This window comes from Cimex lectularius, unplaced genomic scaffold (assembly GCF_000648675.2).
Source record: "Cimex lectularius strain Harlan isolate CLEC.00 unplaced genomic scaffold, Clec_2.1 scaffold11, whole genome shotgun sequence".
NCBI classification, from domain to species: Eukaryota; Metazoa; Arthropoda; class Insecta; order Hemiptera; family Cimicidae; genus Cimex; species Cimex lectularius.
In genome coordinates, this window is record NW_019392673.1 from 1,295,531 (window position 1) to 1,308,875 (window position 13,345).

The window sequence follows — 13,345 nt, forward strand, 5'->3', positions numbered from 1 at the left end:
TGACTGCTGAGAAAGTGGAATTCTTTCGCCTTCCGTTTTGGGGTATTTATAAATCTTCTAACTTGTTTCCCCTGTTTGTCCAGTGTTTTTTCTCTTTCACAATCTGTTGTGGGGAAGGGCTTTCGTTAATTTGAAATACCGATTTCCTTACCCAGCATCCCACTGGTTCAGTGTGCAGATTAATTTTCCAGATCTCAATTAATTTCAGAGAAGATGAATAAATTAATATATATTGTTATTAAATTGAGTACATGGTGATCCACAATATTAACTCTCCTTTCCCGGTTTTTATTGATTTGATCTGTGATCCTACTGTATTGTTATTTAAATTAAAAAAAAAGTTAATTGTATATGTATATATATATTTGGGAAACGTACTGTGATCATTTGTACCTGAAAAACTAAAAAAGGTGGATTTTATTGGTTTTTTAGACTTATATGAGGTAACCTTTCTCGACCACGTTTTTTAATTTTATTTTTACTGTAATTTTAGCTATAATTTTTAATTGTTAATGTATTCCATTTAAATCAATATTTAGATGCTGAGCTGGAAAAAACATAATGTACTTCTGTGCCCAAAACACCATGTTGTTTCATTTCCTATTAAGGTTTTAAAGTAAGATATCCAATTATTATTGTAATTATTGTTTTTTCATGTTTTAATTGTTTGTTTATATGATAATAAAACAGGCCCTGAAGATGACAGTATAAAACTGTCGAAAGCTCGGCGAAAACCGTAAGGAAGTTTTTCTCTGTTTTGACCTCTTCCGAAGATCCTCTGAAAAGACTTCTCCTTTCCCCTTTTATCTTTTGAATAAAATGAAAATACCTAAAATTTGAATATATGGCATGCACACATGTATACCGGTAAAAGTATAAATAATATGGTTTTATACATATATAAAGAATATAATAATAAAATATAAAAATAAATGTATTCTTACTTGATTTAAAAACACAAAACAAGACTAGATAAAATTAAACTAAACCTTTTTCTATTGATTTGAATTGAATTTTTTCTATTGATCTATATATAAATTAAAATTAAACAACTTCTTGAATTACGATCATTTGACCAGATCATGGTATTCCATTGAACAGATTGAAACAAAATGAACATTTTCCCATCAACATCGACAACAATGTTTTCAGGAGGTATGGTACACAAATGGAGATATGCTAAAGAGGAAGCATAGGGCTGCCACTTTCCCTCAAAAACACATATGTATGCAAATTTCTTATTGTTAGAAAATATCTTGTCAAACAAATAAATAATAATAATAATAACTATTTGAAACAAAATGAAAATTATTAAATTTTAATGAAAAGAAATGAATGAAAATTGACTTTAATAATATTACTCATGTAAAGACGTGCACGTTAAGTATGAATTAAATTAACTTAACGGATATTATTTTATTGCATGCAATAAAATAATAATAATAAAATAAAATAAACTTAAGGATGAATTGAAATGGCGAAGCAGGTATGAAAATTGAAGATGTGAAGTCGCAAATGATGAAGAAGCCACAGATGATGAAGAAGCGGAGATGATGAAGAAGTCACAGATGATGAAGAAAACCAGACGAAACGACGACGAAGAAAATAAATAAATATGAGATGAAGAAGATCAAAAGAAAATACAACCTGGTGACGTCACGGTATAAACCGTAGATTCACCGATCTTTTCGGCGGTGGTCCCTGATGGTATAGACGATGGGACGTGACGAAATCGATATAGCAATCGATACGCCGATGTACGGGAAATAGATGTTTTGTATTTCAATGTTGCGCAAAGACTGCCTCTCGACGTCTCATTTTGGATCAAGGATCCGAGATAACGGCTAATCCTTTCTTGTTTTGTCCGCTTAATCCGTTATGGATCGCATAATCAACTATTGTTTGAACAAAATTAAAGATTTATCCCCGATACATGTGTAAAATAATAATAAACTTAACGCCTGCAAATATAAATCAGACATTAAAATATATAATTAAGAGAGAGAAAAAAAGGGGGGAGGAGACTTCGTAATATATGATAAAATATAAAAAAAATGCGCCTTAACACAATCCGTTTTTCCAGTTTTAACTTAAGCACACAGTTCAGAGTACTTACTTACGGTTCTGGTCCCATGGTTGCACCTATTTTGGTTAGTTGGTCAGCCTGTTCATTTCCTTCTAAGTCTTCATGTGCGGGAACCCATTTTAAGGTTATCTTGTTCTGCTTTCTCAGATTCATTAGGCAGTTTAGGCACTCCCAGACGAGTTTGGAGTTGAAAGCATACGAATTTAGCCCCTTTATGGCTGCCTGTCTGACTGAGAGTATATCTGTGAACTTTCCGCATTTTTCTTTATTACCTCGCACAAGGTTGTATTGCATGGACTTGGAAAATCATTGGGGTAGTCCAACGGGCTTCGCTAGGGTGTAATATCTTTTACCCCTACGCGTACTTCTTGTAATTTTTTTACATTTTTTATATACAAATAAAAATTTTAATGCTTAAGTACAACTTAGATTAGTTAAAAGAATAATCGAAATATTAAAAGTGAGTACAAGTTTGCTCACTTTGCGATGAAATTTTACAAAATTGCTAAATGCTATTTGTTCTTATCCCCCCCCCCCCCAGGAAATAGGTTTTTATGTCGGCACAACCATGGGTGGCCATCTAGCGGATCGGACCTTGGTGTCAATCGCTTTTGCTTTTTTACAAAATGCTCCAGCCACGAGGCAGCGAAACTCGTTCAGATTATCGGATTAAATTGTGTGCTTTCACTCCTCTGGTAGCTCAGTTGGTAGAGCGGTGGACTGTAGTCGGTCGTTTCATAACGGAACAGCAGATATCCATAGGCCGCTGGTTCAAATCCGGCCCGGAGGACTTTATTTTTTTATGCAGCATTTTTTTAATTTTATTTATATGGTATTTACCAAAGATAAGAAATAGAGATTTCTACACGTATTATTCTGAATAATAAAAGTGTCTAAATTCAGCAGACAATTATCACATTTTGTGTATGTATTATGAAAAATCAGACGTGAATTGATTGGCCTATTTTTTTTTAAACAACAATAATTTTCCCAGAACATTTTTAATGATAAAACGCTCAAAATTGTTTATTCATCTGAAACAAGGGCATTTTGATAATTACACAATTTACAAATGTTAATCGATTTGCAAATAAAACCGTATAAAACGATATAACGCACATTTCTAAGGGAAATTTAATCTTTAAAACAATTTAAAACGTTTTTAGAGGGATTAATTAATCACCTAATACCAACCACCTATTCAATTTTGCCTAGTTCATATCGGAAACACAACCATCTGTTATGCTCCTCATTAATCTAACACGACGTACAGACAGTCTTGTATGCCTGCTACATCCATTGCCATATATCATGAAACTTTAAGCATTTAAAATCCTAAAGGGGAAATATATTTGACGTGCGGCATTTTTCGTCATTTCGTTGTTTTATTGTTTTTACAATAGGATTTTATTTCGTGCCATTACAGTAATCATAATCATGCCTGAGTGAAAGATGAACTATTAAAATAATTTCAAATCAAACAAATGGTATTCATTCAATTGTGTTTTTCATTTAACTGTTCGATGGAGAATGTATTGATACAAATAAATAAATCGATCATGCCATAAAAAACAAGTCGTTTGTAAATTCTCAGGGAAAATGAAGAGAGGAAGGGAGAATCGCTGCTCGTCCTCACCCTGCTTACAGGCCTGATGTCATGTCATCTTATTCCCATCAGCAAATTAGATCGGGCTTATTTCTACCTTGTGATAAACCTGTAGTTATGTTATCTAGTCCGATCATCATTTATTCTTCCTATCCTCACTGTTTGTATCGATCAGACATGATTCTGTTTTTGATCTCATCTAATATCATTATTTGATCTCATATAATAAATAATATAATATATGTACATATATTTATTTATATTTACCAAACTTCCAAACTGTAGATTTGGTATCGTTTAGATAAAACCAAAGAGCTTGATAATCCTAAAGCTGGATCAAATAGCAGTAAATGTGTTGAAAGCCACACCAATCGTTTTGGGCTCGAAAAGATGATGAACGATCGACTTTTTGGAAACTGGATGCCTTTTATGATTGAAGCAAATTTTAAAGCTATATTCTTCACTTGCTACTACCACGGTCAAATTTAATATATATACAGTGACTCACATATATGTTCACATCAGTAAACAATTTTCTATTATCTCTAGTTTGCAAATCCCGTATTTTTAATCCAGACAACAGCAATAGGATTGAGTTCGTTGAACTGTTGGTAAACAAACATTCACCCTAATAATTTTTATTTATGTTTATACCTTTGAAATGAGCCAGTTTATTACGAGTTTTCGTGTGAACAATTTTGTAACTCGGGTTACTTAATTCAATAATTCGTCTCAAATTTGTTATCAGGTATCATCAATTTAGTTATTTTTCTTACATGTTGAAAATATTTCCTTTCTTTAATGGCTATGATCTATTCCGTATAATTACAGTATGAAGCCATTTTCAACATTTTTGAAAGATCCAATAATAAAATCTCTACAAGAAGGACTTCCTTATTATGAAATTTCAAAAAAATATAAATTGTTATTATTGGGGTAATAACAAAACCTGAAAGATCTTCCTGAATTTACGACAGTTTTTTAAAAATAACTAGAAAAGAACAGTTGTTTTTGGTCATAAAACCAAATTTTCCGAGGCCAAAAGGCGTTGTATCTACGCGCTCCGTTCGATCAGGACAGGTTGACAATGCCGTCCAAATTCAGCGTAGGCCGCGTGATGATAATATGGATGTCAGTGCTGAAACAAACAGAGATGTTTGCTGAGGCCGGATTAAGAGCGACGGGAAGTGAAGAAACCATTGCTGACCAAAGTGCTGGCTGTTCGTGGTTTTAATGTCATGGAATGGCCCCTACAGTCACCTAACCTTAATCCAATTGAGCACTTGTGGGGAAAACTAAAAAATCTTTAGCCGATGCGCAGGAGACGCTTCAAACTTTGATCAACTTTGGGAAAATGGGACCTAATTGATCCAGAACAGTACAGAAATCTCGTAGGAAGTATGCCCAGAAGGACTGATGCAGTTTTGAAAGCCAAAGGAGGACATACAAAATATTAAAGGACTTTCTATGACACAATCATATTATCGGTCGCACACGGTAATTTCTTTTCTATTATTTTAATAATCATGATAAAGGAACAATTTAATTTTTTGGGTGTTGTGTGTGTTAAGATAAATAAAATTATTTTAAAAAACTACGTTTATTTGATGTCCTACAATTGTTTTGTAAAGTAAATAATGATATAACCCAATTTGCATTCAGCTGTGAGTCATATGAAGGATTTTTCACTGAAGATGGCGTAATGCGTTTGAATAACTCAAAAAAACAAACCCGTGAGTGTAGACAGATGCAGTAGTGCCCGTGTGCCAGTTCAACAAAAGCATTATTATTATTATTATTATTATAATGGCCAAACCTTACGAATGATTGAGTTGTTGACTTGGGAAGATAAGTGGGACCATCTGTATTAGGAAACGTAGCCTTGGGGTTTGATAGTCCAGTCCAGTTTTTACAAAACTTAGTGGTTAAACCTAAAAGCATCTTACAGATAAGAATTGGCTTAAGAATAAACTCCCGCTACTAGCTGACTATTTCCGCTATGTATTCCCCACAATTTTCAAATTTTTTTAAAAATTATTGAAGTCGTGAGGTAGTTTAAAAAAACACCTTTTTCATTCTTTGCCGACGTTTCGAACTTTATTCGGGTCTTCTTGGGTAAATTACAAAACATATGGTGATTGGATGAAATACAATTTAAAGTGTATATACAGGGTGAATTGCTACTCGTGCTACAAACTTCTCCAGTAGATTCTTCACCCTAAAATGAACAAAAAAGTTCATATTGACCATGGTCCGATTCTCAACCATTTCAGAGTAATTTCGCTTTTTATCGATTTTGAAAGATATCACGTCCTGGCGTCGGAAAATCGTGATATCTTTTAATCTAAACATTTCTCTTAAAATCTATAAGCACCGTTGAAATCCCCGTTAATTTTTCAATAAGAAGATGAAGGTGGCAAAACGTTTGGGTCTTTCTTCCTTGACCTTCTAGCTGTTTGTAAACTTCTTAAGCATTACATACTAAATGGGCATTAAATTAAATTAAAAAATTTCAATGGAATTATGATTTTGATTCTCTCTAAAAATTAACGGGGATTTCAACGGTGCTTATAGATTTTAAGAGAAATGTTTAGATTAAAAGATATCACGATTTTCCGACGCCAGGACGTGATATCTTTCAAAATCGATAAAAAGCGAAATTACTCTGAAATGGTTGAGAATCGGACCATGGACAATATGAACTTTTTTGTTCATTTTAGGGTGAAGAATCTACTGGAGAAGTTTGTAGCACGAGTAGCAATTCACCCTGTATATCTTTTTCCAGCCGAAATATGTTTTGTAATGTACGCATAAATTTTGTAATGTATGAATAAAGGCCGAAACGTCGACAAAAAATGAGAAAAGTGTTTTTCTAAATGATTAGTGCACACGACAGACAAGAATGACAAATCTACACGGAAAACAAACACTTTGAGCCCTGAAGATGATCTCAATAAATTTCGAAACGTTGGCCCGATAAAGAAAATGTTTTCTGAAACCTACGTCACACCAGACCGCATCTCACGACCTCCAAATAATCAAGTTATAGCCACTAAACACGTTTTTCCAAACTACCACATTCTTGACCGTTCTCCACGACTTTAACAAATTATGAATCAACAGGCCATTAAGAAACATACTTTTAATCCTACAACTCCAATATTCGACCTAGAGCCCAAACCAATAATAAACATGCTACATTGCCATGAAATGACAGATCCCCCAGGAAATCGACGCTCACATCACAGCTGATATGTATTAACGAAAATTGTTAAATTATTGTCTTAGTTTTTACCTACTTGGATATAAAAGGGGAGGGTGTGGTTGGGCCTTTTATGACATTGAAAGTAGATATCAGTCCAATAAAGACTTCAACTTTAAGCAATTCATTAAGGTTTTTAGTTGAGATAAAAAGGTCAATGGCACGAGCGGGATTCGACCCCACGATCTTCGGCTAGGTACGCCGCTGCTCTACCACCTGAGCTATCGTGACCTCGATCCACTCGGACACCAACTTCCTATCTCAACCCCACCTAGTTTTATCTCTACTAAAAACCTTAATTAATTGTAATATATTAATTGGTCAAGCGGACCACTAAATTAGTGAATTTAATGAGTTAAAATGAAGTATACTTCACTAAAGCTTTCCGTGGCCATTTCATTTGTCGCCGAGAATCCAATCAGATTACACGACATTTGAAAAATGGCAAAAAGGAGGGAAAACTCAAAAGGTGGGGTTGAGATAGGAAGTTGGTGTCCGAGTGGATCGAGGTCACGATAGCTCAAGTGGTAGAGCAGCGGCGTATCTAGCCGAAGATCGTGGGTTCGAATCCCGCTCGTGCCATTGACTTTTTTTTATCTCAACTAAAAACCTTAATAATTATAATATATTAATTGGTCAAGAGGACCACTAAATTAGTGAATTTATGCAATTCATTTTCGGCCGAGGTTATTGCTATTCTAAAAGCGTTAGAATAAACTGCTAATTTAACTTGTTGACAATCTCAACGCTGTAACGCAACTTACAAATTTTAATAATAACAACAGTTAAAATTATTGTAGATGATGGGGTTTGGTCTGTGAGTTGGTGAACTCATGTTGGCACACAAACAGTTTTTCACTGAAGAAGGCGCAATGCCGAAACCCGTTTGAATAATTCAGACAAAAAAAACCGCGAGTGTAGACAGACCCAGTAGTACCCGTCTGCCAGTTGAACAAAAACAATATTATTATTATTATTATAATGGCCAAAGCTTACGAATGATTGAGTTGTTGACTTGGGAAGAAAAGTGGGACCATCTGTATTAGGAAACATAGCCTTGGGGCTTGATAGTGGCAGATCGTTTAATGGTGTTCAATGGCTCTGCAGAAGTAGATAAAGAAGTTGGAGAAGTTGTTATAATCTTTCTCATACAAGAGTATTTAAAATGAGTCCAAATATTTATTGCTTTAAACATAATATTTATAAATAGACTGATATAAATGGCAGTATGCTAATTTTTTTTCGCAGCAGCCCTTATGAATTGATTGGATTTTTTTTTAAGACGTGAAAAATGGGTTGTTGAGGGGTAAAATTAAGTTTGTAGCGCTTTCTTGCTGAGGTGAACCGTCTTCTCGTAATTTCAAATTCAAATGAATCATTCGCCCCGCTGGGAAATAATCAAAGGGAAAGTTTCACCCGCGCATTTCGGTATTCGCAAAACGAAAACGCCGGAGGGGAGGAAATAGGGAAGAAAGGAAAACAGAAGTCCTGATGGCCCTCATCCATTTTTACCTTTTACAGAAAACCTCTTCATCGGAGAAAGGGTATTTTTTAAATTTGCATTCTATGTTTTAAAATATACCGTGCATTTTTGATGTGTTTTCTCTTGAAGATGGATTTTTTAAAAATAAAAATAAATTCGAATTTCTTGTAAATAATATTATGTAGTATTACATTGTAGGTCAACACATACATTTTGTTTTGCATTATTGCTTTCGCGATAAACAATAAAACCTCTAATAGATTATTAGTCAATAACGTTTCTATTATACGTATATTTTTTTATACGAGGGTTCACAACAGCAGAGGTTATATCAACTCTCGGGGTGCCGATGTTTTTAAAAAAAAGCCCATTTGTAAGTATGTCTGGTATGTATGTATGGTAAGTATGCAGGGCCGCTGGATTCGAACCCGGGACCTTTACCTTACAGTGATGAGCGCCGTGTCAACGCCTAAACCGTTGCGGCCACCGACGCCCGAACGTTTCTATTAAAAATAATTAAAGTAATATAATGTAAACAAAAGGGAATTTGATTAAAAATAGGACATAAATAAATAAAAAACTAAAAGCTCGAAAGCAGTACTGTTTGTAGGAAAACAATGTCAGGCTTGCAATATTTAATCACGCGGGCAGTTTGAAGATGAAAGCTTTTTGTTTATCTTATGCACATTTGTGTCATTAACTTTGCATTATATCAAAACCTTAACGACTTTCTTTATAACCGATTGTAACCAGACAATTAATTTTTTAGCAATTAAACGTTAATTTTACATCGGTGTTAATTGTCGTTTGAGAAATTAAGTACATGCCTTGCAGTATTTACAGAACTAAGAAACTCCTACTTAAATTTTAAGCATAGAACTTTGCAAACTTGTAAAAGTTCTAAGTAATTTTGTTTCCTTAAGATTACAATAAAAAAAATGAATCTCATAGCATTTAATGGTTGATTTTTTTTCAATAGTGTAACCAAATGTGGGGTCTTAAGTGGCCGTTAGTTAATGATTATTTAGAGATCGTGTGATGCGGTCTGGTGTGAACATCCTCATCACGACACACAACAATGACACATCTACACAGAAAACACACACTTTGAGCCCTGAAGATGATCTCAATAAAGATCGAAACGTTGCACGATAAAGAAAATGTGTTTTATAATTCACATCACACCAGACCGCATCTCACGATCTCAGACTAATCATTGACTAACGGTCACTAAACACCAAACATTAATTCAATAATTGCTTTTAAATCTTCCAAATAAATATTGATAAAAAATATTTAAATTCTATGTAAATTTTTAAAACTAGCAAGACAAATTTTTTTACTAGAACATCACGTGACCTAGTTCTTTCCACCGTACCTCCAGTCATTTTACAACAGAACAGGACTTTCACCAACTCCTCTGGTAGCTCAGTTGGTAGAGCGGTGGACTGTAGTAGGTTGTTGCATAATCAGTGCAGATATCCATAGGCCGCTGGTTCAAATCCGGCCCGGAGGAAATATTTTTTTTAACTTTTACTTAATAAACTGTTTTATGTTTGCATTATTTTATAAATTTATTATTGTTCTGTTTATATAATTAATTGGTTCAACCAATAAGCGCTGATAATACATATTGCACCCTGGAAAATAATTCGTCATTCTGTAATAATAAAAAAATTGTTATAAAAATCCATATATAAAAAAAAAAAAGTTTCTTAGAGTCGCTTAACATTTACAACTTCTTAATTCCAATTATTTTTCAGCTCAAAAAAATTTGCACAGATAGTTGTCCAGTTAAAAGATTACTAAAAATAAACTTTCTTTATAGATTTGAGAACATTCCAGTTCTCTTATCATAATAAAAATAGTATTTTTATTTGTTTGATATGCTTCAGTTTAATAATGTTCGGGAGTAATTAAAAATTTCTGAAAAGTGTGAGATTCTGATCGATGTTTGTTCAAAAACCTTCACAATTTACATCAATAACTTCGTTGATTGGTGAAATTGAAATTTCATCAATATAGTCATAATTTTTCGATCCACTAATACTTAATCCACAAACATTTAATTCAAATTATTCAACATTACAGGTGATTAATAAAAGTTTTTTTTACCTATTTAGTCACTTACGAGCGGATGTAAGTTCATGAAGTTAAACATTTTTTTCGAACATGCCATAATATTTCTGTAAAGGTTTTTCATAAAATTAATAATAAAACATCTATTTCTTTATTAATCGTATACGTTTACCGTTAATAATTTCCTTTAACACTAAATAAAAATAACTGATTCTGATAATTTTTAAGCTTTGATCAATTTATTCATCAATTCAGTTTTTATAAATAAACTTGTGAGCTTTAAATATTTGTAAAATTGTTTACCGTTCTGCTGATTGTATGTAATACATAATATAGTTGTAGATATAAATAAATGGAGTAAAAAGAGTCCAGTCCAATTTTTGGCGAAATTACTTATTTTTTCAATAGTGTAACCAAATATATGCCGTTAGTTAATGATTATTTAGAGATCGTGTGATGCGGTCTGGTGTGAACATTCTCACCACGACACACAACAATGACAATGAAAACACACACCATGAGCCCTGAAGATGATCTCAACAAAGATCGAAACGTTGGCACGATAAAGAAAATGTGTTTTTTTAATTCACAAAACACCAGACCGCATCTCACGATCTCTAAATAACCGAAGTGTAATAACATTTGTAGCAGGATTTTATGAGATACAAGGGAATAAATTTGTGAAAGGGTGAAGTCACCTGAAAAGTGAAATATTTCGAATATGAGAATTACAATGTGGACAATAGGGACTTTATAACCCAATTTTACTTGTGGGATAAGATTCTGAAGTATTGACGGCTGTTCACGTGACGCTGGATTTAGGTCGTAAAAAAATAAACAAAACTAGAGACAACAAAATGGTACAAAAATACATTACAAAAATAAAACAAACGCTTGTTATTTATTAATCTAAAAATTTTACAATCTTATTGCCCTAAAGAAACAAGTAATCCAGACAGTTATTCTTCTCTAAGCATCTCTACGACTCTCCATCTCTCTAAGCGTTTTACTATCAAATAACACTGTAGATATAATGATTATTTGGAGATGGGGTCTGGTGTGACGTAGGTTTAGAAAAACATTTTCTTTATCGGGCCAATGTTTCGGTATTTATTAAGATCATCTTCAGAGTTCACACGATACACAGTAATGACACATTTACATAGAAAACAAACACACAAAACATACAATAAAACATATAAAACAATCATTAAACTCCACACATCAACTAATTCTACACTGTCTAAATCCCCAACAATTTATTTCTCCTTTCCCTGATAACCCTGAAAGGCTAATTAGGCCCGAATGACAAACGATTACCCTTTTTTCCATTGACCGTCCTTTTCGCCTCAAAGAGGCCGACTCCTCATAGAAATATGAATTCTATCCCCACTTCCTTCCCACTCATTCAAAATCAAGCATATATTTAAAAAAAACACATTAATCTCTCTCTCTCCCCCTCTCTCTCTCTCACACATACACACACACACACACAAATACTCTCAACACGACACACAACACATCTACACAGAAAACAAACACTTTGAGTGAGTGCAAATACTTTGATTAAACCTAAAATTTCTATTTTGTGTACATCATTGTATAAATTCATATTCACATCTTGCATGTATTTGTATAATTTAAAAATGTTTATAAATCCCAGGCCCTGAAGATGATCTCAATCAAGGTCGAAACGTCGGCACGATAAAGAAAATGTTTTTCTAAACCTACTTCACACCAGACCTCATCTCACGATCTCCGAATAATCACTGACTAACGGTCACTAAATACCACACACACACACACACACACACACACACACAATTATTATGTTGTTAACGTGCCTCTCTCCACTTATAACTCTGATACTACATCACAGCCTTTTCCACTGGATATTTTTAAATAGACATTTTCTAAATTAAAAGCGCGTGAAATTAGAGGAAAGAACGGTTGTTTTTATTTTGTACAATACATGCTTGCCCCACTATGGAAATAGTACATGATCCACCACCCATATATATTTATGTAATTGCATAATTACATATTTATGTAAGGGTAAGTGTACGTGTAAAAAGGGTAAGTGTACCTGTGGTATATACCAGTAGACTCTTGCCCCAACTATTGCTTCTCCCTGCTTATAACCCTGACATCACACCACTGTCATTTCCTTGGAATGGTGCGATGTTTTGAAAAGACTCCTTTTCAATTAGAAAAGTGTGAATTATTGCCTCGAAAAGAAAAGCGTGTTTCTAAATTATTCGGAGATCGTGAGATGCGGTCTGGTGTGACGCAGGTTTTAGAAAAACATTTTCTTTATCATGCCAACGTTTCGACCTTTATTGAGATCATCTTCAGGGCCTGGGATTTATAAACAATGTTCAAGTTTTACAAATACATGTAGGATGTGAAAAAATGAATTTATACAATGCTAGAAATTGATTAAAATAAATAAATAGAGAAATAAATGAAATGTTTTTATACAATACTATTCATTTTTTTAATCTAAAATTTCTAACATTGCATCAATTCATTTTTTCACATCGTTCATGTATTTGTAAAATTTAAATAATGTTTATAAATCCCAGGCCCTGAAGATGATCTCAATAAAGGTCGAAACGTTGGCATGATAAAGAAAATGTTTTTCTAAAACCTGCGTCACACCAGACCGCATCTCATGATCTCCGAATTGACTAACGGTCACTAAACACCACACACACACACACACACACACACACACTAAATTATTAAAATTCCCCACTTATAACTCTGATACCACATCACAGCCTTTTCCACTGGATATTTTTAAATAGACATTTTTTAAATTAAAAG

The 13,345-nt window shown here is 33.5% G+C and overlaps 1 protein-coding gene and 2 non-coding genes across 4 annotated transcripts in view; 2 read left to right on the forward strand and 1 right to left on the reverse strand.

Moving 5' to 3' along the window:
• The window catches only part of LOC106669459 (muscarinic acetylcholine receptor M3), a 350,439-nt gene that overhangs the window by 101,968 nt on the left and 235,126 nt on the right, over positions 1–13,345 (reverse strand). The gene's annotated exons all lie outside the window — the stretch shown is intronic.
• On the forward strand, positions 2,776–2,876 carry Trnay-gua. The gene is made up of 2 exons: positions 2,776–2,812; positions 2,841–2,876. It is a non-coding gene; the product is annotated as a tRNA-Tyr (tRNA).
• On the forward strand, positions 9,855–9,953 carry Trnay-gua. Its single transcript has 2 exons — positions 9,855–9,891; positions 9,918–9,953. It is a non-coding gene; the product is annotated as a tRNA-Tyr (tRNA).